Raw genomic sequence first — 12,686 nt, 5'->3', positions numbered from 1 at the left:
TTTACTGTTAAGTGAAAACCATTAACCTATTTGGTAGTAACACTTGTTCTGACAGCAGTTGAAGATCAAGGGATAAAAGAGCAGCTGCACTTTGTATTCATAGGTTCAGAAAGCATTAGTAACTTCAGAAAATGAAGATTTCCAAGGAAATCTGGAGCGTGCTAGAACAGGTGTAAGTAATAAATTTTTAGTAGACTTTGCTTTCAACAAGAACCTTTCCTATGTGCTTCTAAATGCACTTATGATCTTACTCTGCCATCCACAGTGGTTCTGAAATGTCATGTGAACGGCTTCTAATTTTGCATATATTCACAAATCCATCTCCTAGAGATAAATCAGTGATAGGGAATCATTTTCTAGCAAATGGGATGAAACATCATTATACTCTATCTCACTTACAGATGAGGTCTACCTGTTCTTCGGCAAAAAGGCAGTCTGCCAAGTGAGCCATTATGCATCATACTACACCAATCACTGCAAATTAAGGGAAAAAAAAAGCTGTAGGTCCCAAATGAGGTTTAGAAATTATTTACCTACATTTTAATTGCGTTGAAGGTACATAATGTTTCTCTGAAAATGACATTTGAAAGAGCACTGGCCTTAGCTCACTTCTGTTATGAAATCTGTAGCATGTTCTTTACTATTACGTTAAGAGTTACATAGGAGAATCAATACTTTGAATGAGGTCTAGGAATTTTCTTCTAGGAGCTGAGCAAATCTTAGTTGCGTTCTTCCTATTGCAGAGCTGGACTGACTGGAGTATTCGCTTCTAAAAGCTCTTACCAGGATTCTCATAATCTCAAAAGAGGCCGAATTTCACCCAATTACACTTATAACACTGTTTTAAAAGCTACAGCTGCTGCTTAAATGTTATACAAGTCATAGTTTATATCTTGGCAACGCATTATGGAGCACAATGCACATAGAGCTCAGCTAAGCCTGAGTTACTCATTTATTTGGACATCTGAGGTCAGCAATGGAGTTTTCTTTGCCCAGTTTCCTAAGAAAAAAAGGTTTGCATGCTTATGTAGGCTGCCTGTGTTGGTACCTCCCAACAGTTTTTGTGTCTGCTGGCTCGTGCAACAAAACCTGACAGAAGGGTCTCAGGATGCAATGCTCCTTCCTACTTGAGGCTGGATCATCATGGAGAAAAGTCCTGGGAAAGGCTTTATTTTAAGGAACATTTTAAGGAAAAGCTACTTCCCATACTTAGCATATTACTTAGCATATCCAGCGTATTTTCTATTCCATCTCCATTTGGTATCTATCCCATCTATTAGCATATTTAAACTACACACTCCTCCCTGACACATAAATTACAAGATCTCTGTCATTATATATAACTGGTTTTGTCTTCATTTCAATACATAAACTGGGATCTTAGAAGTCAGTAGTTCCTAAAATATGGGCATCTCATCACTTACACCTTGAGAGGCATTACTCACACCCTGGAGGCATTCAAGGCCAGGCTGGATGTGACTCTGGGCAGCCTGGTCTGGTGGCTGGTGACCATGAATGTATTAGGGGGGTTGAAACTTGATGATCGTTATTATGGTCCTTTTCAACCCAGGCCATTCTATGATCACACAGTATTCTTCATGTGAGCATGGTACACCCCAATTTTATTAAATTTTATACCATTAATAAAGACTAAGATACTGTAAGATAAAAATAAATCAGAAAAAGCCAAATACAAATGCTTGAGTACCAATCTACATGAATGAAATTTCATTCCTTACTTTCTCCTTTGCCATTATTTCTTTTAGTTGAAAGACCTATTTATGACCAGAGAAAATATTGCTTACTCTCTGCTGCATAATATTCTTCTGAGAATGCTTTATAATATAAGCTGCAGCAAATGTAAATTCTGATTGCTCTTAACATTCAGACTATTAAATAAGAAACTCCTCATTCTGTGAAAGAAACATTGGCATGATAAATTTATTCACTGGAGATTTCCCTCAGTTCTTTTCATGCTTAAAAAACAAGTAATTCTTCAGCATTTTTCCATGTTTAAGTGAAATATCCCTTACAGTCTGAAACACTTGGAAAATGATTGAAAATCTAAATGATGACCCATATACAGAATATTTTCCCTGTTATAATATTTTCCCACATTACTAGCTATTGATGGGCTTTTTGCCACTCTAGTCAATCTCTGTATTTCTAAATAATCCTATTTCACCTTTTCTGCTGTGTGGAGATATTCAGATGGTGAAGAATACTATCCCTGCTAATGAGAAGTAATTCAGGAATGTTTCAAAAACTCTGTGAAATTGTTGATGTTTCTGTGAACTGAGGCATCAGAGGAAAAATATAAGTTTCCTCATATTTGTTTTAAGTGATTCCTTTCCGCTTTGGGAGAGGCTGGCAATACAAGAAATTTTGTTTTATCAGAATATGCCACTAATGTCTGAGGATGTTAGGGAATAAAAAGGGCTATTTTGTTAATGGTTCCACTGAAACAGTCCAAGTGAGGTGAATATCTCAGTTTTTTGGAGAAAAAAGTCCAAATTCCTAGAGAACAGATGAGAGAAATGCCTGTCAAGACTTATATAATTATATCTGCTCCTGCTTTAGGATTGTGAGTGGGATTAGAAAGCTTCCCATCAACTTTCCAGATTTATTTTTATTTTTTACATTATTCTATGATTGTTTAATGTTGCTGTGTACATTATATGTGAAAATGAGTGAGCATAGACACAAGTAACCTAGAGAGATCTTCAGAAGCTACCTGGATGTTGAATTGGGCACTCTACTCTTGGTGTCTCTGCTTGAGCAGGGATTGGGTCAGGCAAACCCTTTCCACCTCAGACATGCTGCCATTCTGTGAAATTTGATTGATTCACTTGCTATGCATTCATAAGAACTGAACAAAATAAGGAATTTTCTCCCTGGAGTAAGGGAATACTTTATGATAGGCAGAAAAGTGGTAGATGGATCTTTGTGATAACCCCTCTCTGTGAGAGATCTCAATGTGAGCTCATGTCCAGCTGAGAATTAGAAGTTTTTTTAGGTTGTTGGTAAAGCTGAAAAAGGCGGAGAATGCAGAAAAGCAAGCGAAGCAACCCACTGCAATTGATGGCAACAGGTAAGCATGCACGGGGCACCAGTAACTGCTATAACTGTACAGAAAGCATCCATCAACCTTCAAACTTGAGGTAGCAAGGGATCAGATATAACTAATGATTATCAATTCTGTAATTTATGTTGTAAGACACTGCTTAAGTCCCTTTTAGCAGATGATGAGACAGGTCAGTTATTGCACTGATTAATGCTTCCTAGTGCTCTTATTTCAAAGTCAGGTTGTCTGTCACTGCAGATCTGTACCATTCCCTGTGGCTGATGTAGAGCAGAAACTTCTTTGATCAATCTGTTATAGAAACATTTTCCTGTACTGCATAGTAAGGAAATGTGCTGTAAGTCAATGCAAATGGAATAAAAATATTAAGAAGAAATTTCCTGTTTCAGCTAAGGCTCTCGGATTTCATTCAATCTAACACTATAATTTTTAATGATAAAATATGGACTATTTATGCTCTGTGTTTAAGGAAAGTATATATCCACAATTGCAGAGTCCAGAGATATTGGTGTGTGATCTCCTTAGCTGTCACACTGGCAAGTCTCTGCACTGGCATTAAGTGCATCTGGCCACCATGTAAATCATGGCAATACTGAGGCTGGAAACAGCAGTGAAGCCTTTGGAAGTGACTGTTGGGGCACTATTGTGTAGTACTCTGCGTTTACCCAAAGTGAAAAATGGTAACCACAGAGACTCCCATCCTAAGGGACTAGTAGTCTGTGGGGAATGCAGAGATGAAAAGATGAGAGGAGAAGGGCAAAGCTCATCTGGAACTTGAGTGACAATCCATGCCTGCTCCTCTTCAGTTACTACCTCCAGTACAGAGCGAAGACCACCCTGGAGATTTGCACCATCAATTATGGCCCAAAGTTGAAGTGAGAGAATGGTTAAACCAGAGCAGCTGTTCCCTCAGCATCCAGCATGATACCTCTAAAAAGGAATAGACATCAGTGAGAGGGGTGCTACAGAGGACTCGTGATGAAAAGCTGCAAATTCAAAGCCTGAAATAAAGTTTCTGAACTTAAAATCTTGCTCACTTGGAAGAACTGAATGTTGTGCAGGGCTACTTTTGTCAAAATGCAGGAAAAGGCATTATTTAAATGCAAAATTTATGTCGAATGTGTTAAACAAAGCCAGTGACTCAGCTTTCTGGAGAAAATTTCTTTACACGAATGGTTGATGTTCCCTACAAGTGAATATATATATGTGTGTGTGTATATATATATATATATATACACACACACACACACACATTCACTTGTACATATATATGTGTGTATATATACATATATATACACATATCTATTCACTTGTAGGGTATATCAACATATATAAATATATATACATATATATGGTCAGCAGTTATAGAATTGTAGTGCTGTACAATGGGGTTAATTTTCTTATTGTGTTTTGCTTTTTTTTCTTACCATGGTTAGACGTTTTTGGAGGCTTTGCATAGCATGAATATATTAAGAGGTGGTAGAGCATGGCAATATTTTCATGCTTTAGAAAAAAAAAGGTAATTATTTTTAATTATCAGAAGCTAATCCTTAGTTACTTGGCTTGTGAATATATAAAAATGACTATAAAAAAAGAACAAAATTCACTCAATTAGTGGATTGAAAGTAGTCAAAACTGAACATAATAAGGATCCAGCAACTACAGATGCACATATATGAATTATACAATATATCTCATTTCCCAACAGCATAGGCTCTGAAGCAAAAACATATAGTTTATGTCAGTGAAACTCACTTTAATGTAGAAGTTATCTGTGTTGTAATATAACCAGCTTGTCCTGCTGATTATTTTATTTTTCCAAATTGTTTCCCTTCCCCCTCATGGGATGATTTATCTCAATTTCACTGTCATCCTTTTAATGAAGTTAGCCAAGATCCTCCAGTATTAAATTACACAGAGCACACAGGCCGATGACTTGGAGCTCTAAGCTCTTTAAACTGGCAGTTTCTTCTTGGGGCAAACCTCTTTACTAAAGATTTATTTCATCTGCCCTTTGAAACTGGTGAATTACCATCAATTTGAAAGTTCTGCTAAGGCTATTCCCTGGCAAAAGAGGGGAAGTAGAATCAATCTCTCCTGCAGCTGCAGAGATGTTAATGGGATATCTGTATCATGCAACCTTTAAAGAAATTGGACTTCAGTCAGGTTCCAGAAACAGACGTATTTTATTTATTTATTTTTAACATGACTGCAGTCTGGTTTATATGAGAGCTGTTTAAAGTGGACTAATTGCCCTCCTGTCTCAGGAGGAGCTGCAATGTAGGGTGGGTGCTCTCATGGAGCAGGGAAGAGCAGCAAGGGCTCATTTGGTCAGCATGTCTCTGACCAAGGTCATTGTTTTCAGTGATCCCAAAAGGTTGCTGCTGAAACACAGGCTGCTCTTACAGCCTTGGCATTTTCTGAACCACTTTCCAAGATGAAAATAACACTGCAAAAAAATAATCAGTAAAGCTGCTGATGATATTCCAGGCACTTTTAACGGGGTCTGTTGTGATAGGACAAGGAAAATGGTTTAAAACTAAAAGACAAGAGATTTAGATTAAATATTCTGCCACCAAGTGGCCCCAGCTAGAGTGATGCATCCAAATCTGGGGCTCCAAACACAGGTAAAATGTGGAGCTTTTGGAGAGGATCCAGAGGAGGGCCATAGAAATGATCCTATGAAGCCTCTCCTACAAAGATAGGCTGCAGGAACTGGACTTGTTCAGCCTGGAAAAGAGAAGGCTGTGGGGAGACCTCATTGTGGATTTCCAGTATTTAAAGGAAGTTTATATGCATGAGGGAAATCAACTTTTTACATGGGTAGATAGTAGCAGGTCGAGGAGGGAATGGTTTTAAACTAAAATAAGGGAGATTTAAGTTGGATGTCATGATGAAGTTCTTTACTGAGAGAGTGGAGAGGTGCTGGAACAGGTACCCAGAGGTGTTGTGGATGGAAGATAAGGAAGGCTCTGTCTGAGAAGCATCACATGAAAACCTCTTCAGCCTGTGAGACATAAGCAAGATGCCCCTCCAAATCAGTAATGCAGATGATCTTTGTTTATTTTTCTCCCCAAATGAGTAAATTATTCTGAACATAGCAGAGAAAATGCCGTTCAGTTGAATTCCTTATTCTTCTATTGCCCTTCAGCTAATTCAGAGGAAGTGATATTATAAAGTTTCCTCAGAAAAGGTAAACAGATAGAAATCCTACAGGTGGGATTAAGAGCAGACAAAATGCTTTTCCCATACATGCTCTGAACAAAAAATATCTGAAAATACAGGAGTCTGTAAGATGATGTTGAGGTGCTTGTGTGGCAGCATGCCCTGGCCTTGCTCCTCATCTTGCTGATTCACAGTAGTCAAAAGTCTGCTCTATACAAAGTGTTGCAGCAGGCTGGAGGCAGTCTGAAAACTGTGTGGCACCAACTATGAGCTTGCCTCATCCTCTCAAGAGGATGATTCTGATGCCTGAGACAAGGAGGAGTTTTGGGTTGTATACATTGATCAGGAAAGTGTGCTGGGTTTAGGAATTAAAAAGCATTTACAATGTTCAGATATTTCCTATTGCTTGGTGCAGTCATCAATTAAGTATATCCTGACCCTTCAGTCAGAGTTGCAGCATTCTTTGGTCAACACTCCAAAAAGAGCAGTTTGCCCAGCCTCTGACTGGCAGCCTATGTCTGGTCCACAAAATAAATATAAACTTACTCCTATGCTTTTGCAGAAGTGTGTAAAATGTGGGATTCAGGATAGCACTGCAGCACAGTTCTAACTGTTACCAATGGCTTAAGCTTGCACTGCCTTGGGGTCCCTGGGCTCTCCGTCTCCCAGGCATCTTTCATCTGAAAATCTTCCACTTGGCTCGTAAGCAAATGAAAGGATCACAGAGCAGTTGTGTAAGATGGCAAAAGCAAAGTACTGCAGTCAGCCCTACTCACGTGGCCATACATCAGTCTGAGGAACTCCCAGCAGAGGCAGGACAAAGGATGGGATATCCTTGGGGAAATGGATGTGCGCAATCAGATGTGAACTCTTCAGTTCACTAGTCGCTGAGCAGCTTGACTGAGAAAGCAGAGATATGCTGCTCATAATCTGTGTTTAAACATAGATATCCACATTGTAATGGCAATAATAATATTTCTTGAAGTGCTGGCTGAATGAACTGCAAATCCTGCTATTTTCCTCTCTTCAGAAAAGGAGGAAAAACACAAGAATGGATTTCTCAAAGATGAAAAGCTGTGATTTTAGAAGGCTATAGCAGTAGGTTTGAATGACAGGCCTTAATTTCATTTTTAGGTATTACAAACAGTGTGTGTCTACAGATTTTTCATGAAGTCATCACTCAGGTTAGATTCTCCTCAGTTTATATGGCAAGTCAGTTCAAATGTTGACTGTCTTGCAAGGAAAAAAAGCTCTCCTGTGATTCTTGAGTATCTTCCTTACCTTCCTTTTCAAGGCTATTTCTTCTCTGTCTTTTTTTTTTTTTTTTTTTTTTTTTTTTTCAGGGCACTTAACATACTATCCCAGGCAAAGATGTTTGAAGTTGCAATTGTCTCTGATTCCTACAAAGGGTGTTCAAGTGGCTCAGGAGTGAGAAGAGAGGCACAGCTCTCTCCTGGCTCTGACAGCTGCAGTTCAGCCACCCCACCTATCCCATCTCTGATAGCCTGCTCTGACAGCCCCAGGTTGGTGTTTGTGACCTTGGTTTTGTTTCTGGAACCTGCAGTTTTCTGTCACAGAAACCTCAACGTTGGGCTGTGAAGCTGGAAGAGAGGTAATAAAAGGCAGTTTAAAAGAAACCAGCAGCAGGTAGCAATTCTGATCACCAGACAGGTGTCTGCTGTTTTACAAAGGAACAGAAAAGAAGTAAACCAGAAACAGAATGAAGGTCTCCTACTTCTATCCTTCACCTACTATTGTCATTTTATATCAAAATGAATTGCATCCCTGCTAGCACGGAAAGTCAAAAGGGGAAATGCAGAGTTCCAGTGGAGTTCAGTCCTCTTTTCAGCAGTTAAAATAGGATTTCCTCATCACTTGACAAACAGAGAAGTTATTTACAAGTTCTTTTAATATAAAATAAAGTAATTTTGATATTTGAGAACTATATTCTTTTGTCTTTTAGAGAATCTTCTCTGAAGGTGAAGTAATACTTTGATTACTTAAGAATATTCTGATAATTAACATGCTTAATTGCTGAGGCTGAGAATCCAGCTTTTGTTTTTTCTTAAAAAAAGAATTATTGCTTAATGAATATGCATTTCAAATAAAAAGTAAGTATCCCATTGGTAGATAGGCTGATAGTGCCCATCACAATTTTTATGAGGAACTATTACCCTATTACCCTACCCCTATAACAGGCATTTTCCTGTGTGGATTGAGGATTTATGACTCACAGAATAAAATCTTACACAGTAAGTGAAAGGAAGGAGAGGGAGTAGCCAGATAATACTTACTGGAATATTAATTAAGAATTTTCCACATATGAACACCTTTTCTGCTTCTTGGCATTGTATGTTGAAATATCACGTGACACTTAGAATCATTTTTTTCTCTTTTGAATATTTATCACAATCTTTAATTTTTAATGTGTTCTAAAGATTCAATAAATGGTAAATCTTCCAGCTGAATGCGTTCCCCAGACAAAACTTGAAATCATTTATTTCATTTCAACACCACTGAGCTATCCTCAGGGAATGGTCCTCATTTCCAGCCCTTGTCTATGAGTCTCACCAACATGCAGTGAAAGATGGTTATTGTTTTGTTTTGTTTTCTGGTATCTGTTTTGTTTTGGTTTTGGAAACCCAAGAAACTAGATTGGTAAATGCAAGTGGGAAGAGAGCTGTCAGTGATAAGGATGAAGGATACTACTCTACAGTTAGTGAGAATTGTGTGCCTAAGTCAGTGATGTATATCAGAACAGAAAGAGTTGGGGGGGGGGGGGGGGAAATTGGTAGGAATTTAGTCAATAAACAGATCAATGCACTTGTACTATTTCTAGTAGAAGCTGAGAACCTCTGGAAATGGCAAGAGAGACATTTGATAAGTCTGTTTCATCCACCTAGCATGTTCTAAAGACCTGAAGTCTGCATTTTTGTGACTTTAACAGTGTCAGGAAAGTTTGCTACATTACCCTTGAGAAGAAAATAATATCCCTTACAAGCAAAGGCCAGCAGAAGAACTCAGAAGTGGTCTAAGGGCCTCATGTTGGTGGAAAAATGTCTGAAGCAACTGAGGCACTGTAAAAACATAAGTTAAAATTTGTTCTGAAAGCACAATGCTACTGTAACCGTCTTCATAGTTTATATCATGTGACTGGTATATAAAAGAAGTAAGTATTTCCCTGAATAATGGCTTGTGGAGTAATTTTTCTCCTAGGTGGATTCCCCAGGGTCCATTAACACAGGAGCTCCCACTGCTGTCTTTCCCTGAGCTGGGGTATGTGAACAGTCTATGCAGCTGTCTATTTCACAGACTTTGAGAGAGCTTAATTTGTCTGGAATTGATAGATCCTTGTCAAAACTGTATGGAAACCACACAGGAGACTCAATAGTTATGAGACTTCAACATGACTTCACAAAATATTTAAGTAGAGACTTATTTGTCTGCTTCTGAAATCAGATCCAAACCCCACCACATTTGGATGCAGATAACTATGAAATCTCATTCTTTTCCAGTCATGAAGCTTCACGGTATCACACAGTATCACAGTCTCATGGAAGGGACCTTAGAGATCATCGAGTCCAACCCCTGGAATTCGAGCCTCCTGTGTAGCAGAGCGGCACTTCTACCACTTGCACCACAGGGGGGATTCGAACCCAGGTCTCTGGTGTTGCAAGGCGGCGTTCCTACCACTTGCGCCACTGGAGGCACACAAGTTTTGTCCACATATGTATATATATGTATATTTCTGTTAAAAAGAATTCACCTTCCCATTTCTCTTTGAGGGTTAGAGACCAGAAAGCTCCCTAGCCATGCATTTACAAAAGCCTTATGCTGAACATTTCTTTTAATGCAACCTCCTAAATGTTTCTCATAATAGAATCTCTTCATCTCATTTCTGGCTCTGCCAGTAATGCCATTTAAAAGTGGGCATTATAAAAGTATGTATTTTATCTGGCTTGTGATGTTTTAATGTGATCTGAGAGTCATAAAAGGTTGACCAGGAACCCTCTGAAAATAAAGGCCTTGGAGAAATGACAAATCAGCTGCTCAGAATCAGTCACCATTTTGGAATTTTTAGTTTGTGTCCACAATGAAATAATAACTTTTAAAAGTGCTGAAAAAAAAAAATAAAATAAATAATGGCAAGACTGTTAGATAGGACAAATATCTGTGAGTATGGCAGGACTTATACTGCTGTAGCTTCCAGCAGGTAAACTCCCATGCTGGACTGCATAGTGAGTATGGACAGGCTCCAGCTGAGGTTTTTCTGTAGGCAACAATTGCCCACATCTTCTATGGAAATTCACAAAGCAGTGCACTTGCATCACCTCCAAGAAACTGGTCTGTTTCTAGGTGCATGAATATAGTAGACAGAGTCTACTATACACTTTCAATTTTAGAACATCAGGATACAATGTATGGCAGGGATTGAGAAGGCTTCTGATACCAGCTGAGATGTGTAAACACAAGAATACAGGACAATATCCAAATCCTGATTGCCTGAAGTATCTCTTACCCTAATATGAGATGTGTAAATATTTTTCATGAGCAAAATATTAAGGTTAAATATTAACAACCATCTGTGTTCTAATGCTTGCAGGTCAGAACAAGAGGAATATAGTTTAATTCTTTGGCTTCAGAGATTTAGGATAGCATCTGCTGAAATTCTTTATCTGTGCATGAGGTGGGAAATCCTAAACCACAGACATGTGAGAAGATTAAATTGTAATTGTGAAATGTTCTTCTAAAGTGTCGAAGCAGAGCATCTTGACAGTGTAGTGTTCAGCAGCATTAAACTGTGACTACATAAGTTGGTGTCCCAAACCCTACAGGCATGGGATGGCACAAATGCTTTAGGTAGAAAAATAAGGTTGAGTTCACAGTGCATTTGGGTATCACTCAGCACAGCGGGAATAATTTGTGTTACCAGTGCTTTGGTTTGTTAGCAAGATGTCATGAAGTTATCTTTAGTGAAGGCTGCAGGCTACATATACAGGTTAAAGTATTCTGCAATGCCACCAGCATGTGGTGGTTTCCTTGCAATTAGGGAGTTGAGAGATATTTGGTCAGAGATTGTGCTATTTGTTCACAGTGCTCTTGCTCACCCTGTACTCTCTTTGTTGATCAATTCTAAGCCTTTAATGCTATGACATGGGAAAAACCTCATGATTTGGGTGACAGCATAGAAACACGTTCCTTTAACAGAACAGCACAAGAGTTATTATTACTATTGAGAAACATATGGACTGAAAGGCATTTTTGTTGTTTTTCTCCCTGAAAACTGTTAACATTTAGGAATCCATAAAGCTTGTCTTGGAAAAAAAATGCTTAGGTATACAACACCATTTAATTTGAACACATGTAATGGGGGAACATAGAGAACAGAAGGAAAAAGTAGGGCTGCTTTTGCAAAAAGGAATATAGTAGGGTTTCCATTAGCTGAAAAAATGAAAGAGATGTTCATAGAGCTGGAAATAGTAAAAGGTACCATAGAGATAGCTATTCAGGCCTAATGCTCAGAGAAACAGTTACACCTGCAGTACTGTGTGACTGTTAAAAATGCACTGCCCTTAATGCTGCCAGTAAAACTTAGCTTTATAGGCTCCTTGACTTATCTAACAAGGTAACTAAAGCTGCTCGCATATTTTTCTTAAAGTATGGTGTGACTGAAAATGGTCTGGTAAAAATGAATGCCATTAACCTTGTGACCCACAAGGAGGGGAATGAGGCCACATCAAGTCTAACTTCTGACTCCACATAGAACCACCTAAAATTCAAATCCTATATTTGAAAGCATTGCTCAAACATTTGAAAGCATTGCTCAAATGCTGCTTGAACTCCAGCAGCTTGGGTCTGTGACCACTGGCTGGGGGAACCTGTTCCAGTGTCCAACCACCTTCTTGAGGAGGAAACTTTCCCAACATGAGCCTTTCCTGACACAGCTCCATTATGTTCTCTTGGGTCAGTAGGGACAGATAGGAGTCTCTGGGATAAAAATTCCCTTTAAGGTTTTATAAGCTACTGATTATGTGAATACAGAGGACATTCTACAGTGTGCTTGAAGAAGAGCGTAAATCTTTGCTAACCTCTCTATAGCATGCTAGTGAATATATGCAGCTTTCATTAAGGAGAGGGATACTATTCAATAAGGCTGACACTGGTTACTTACTGTTCATTAAGTATGAAACTGAGACAGCTCAATTTATGCTGAAAGCCAGTTTTGGTGCTTGGATCTTCTCCAGAGAGGCATTGCAGTGTGGACACCAAGGCCAGATATCCAGCCCTGCAGGTCTCTGTTAGGCTTCCAGGTCACAAACTTCAAGGAAGACACAAATAGATAGAAGATGGGATTAATAATTGCTCCACAAATATGGTCTTTATTTTCCAGTGCACAGAGTGTTATCCTCTCTGAACTGGGTATAGACACACTGAGTGT

This window comes from Coturnix japonica, chromosome 2 (assembly GCF_054131305.1).
Source record: "Coturnix japonica strain WE chromosome 2, WE-NBRP24, whole genome shotgun sequence".
Taxonomy (NCBI): Eukaryota; Metazoa; Chordata; class Aves; order Galliformes; family Phasianidae; genus Coturnix; species Coturnix japonica.
Note: the sequence above shows the minus strand (reverse complement) of the source record.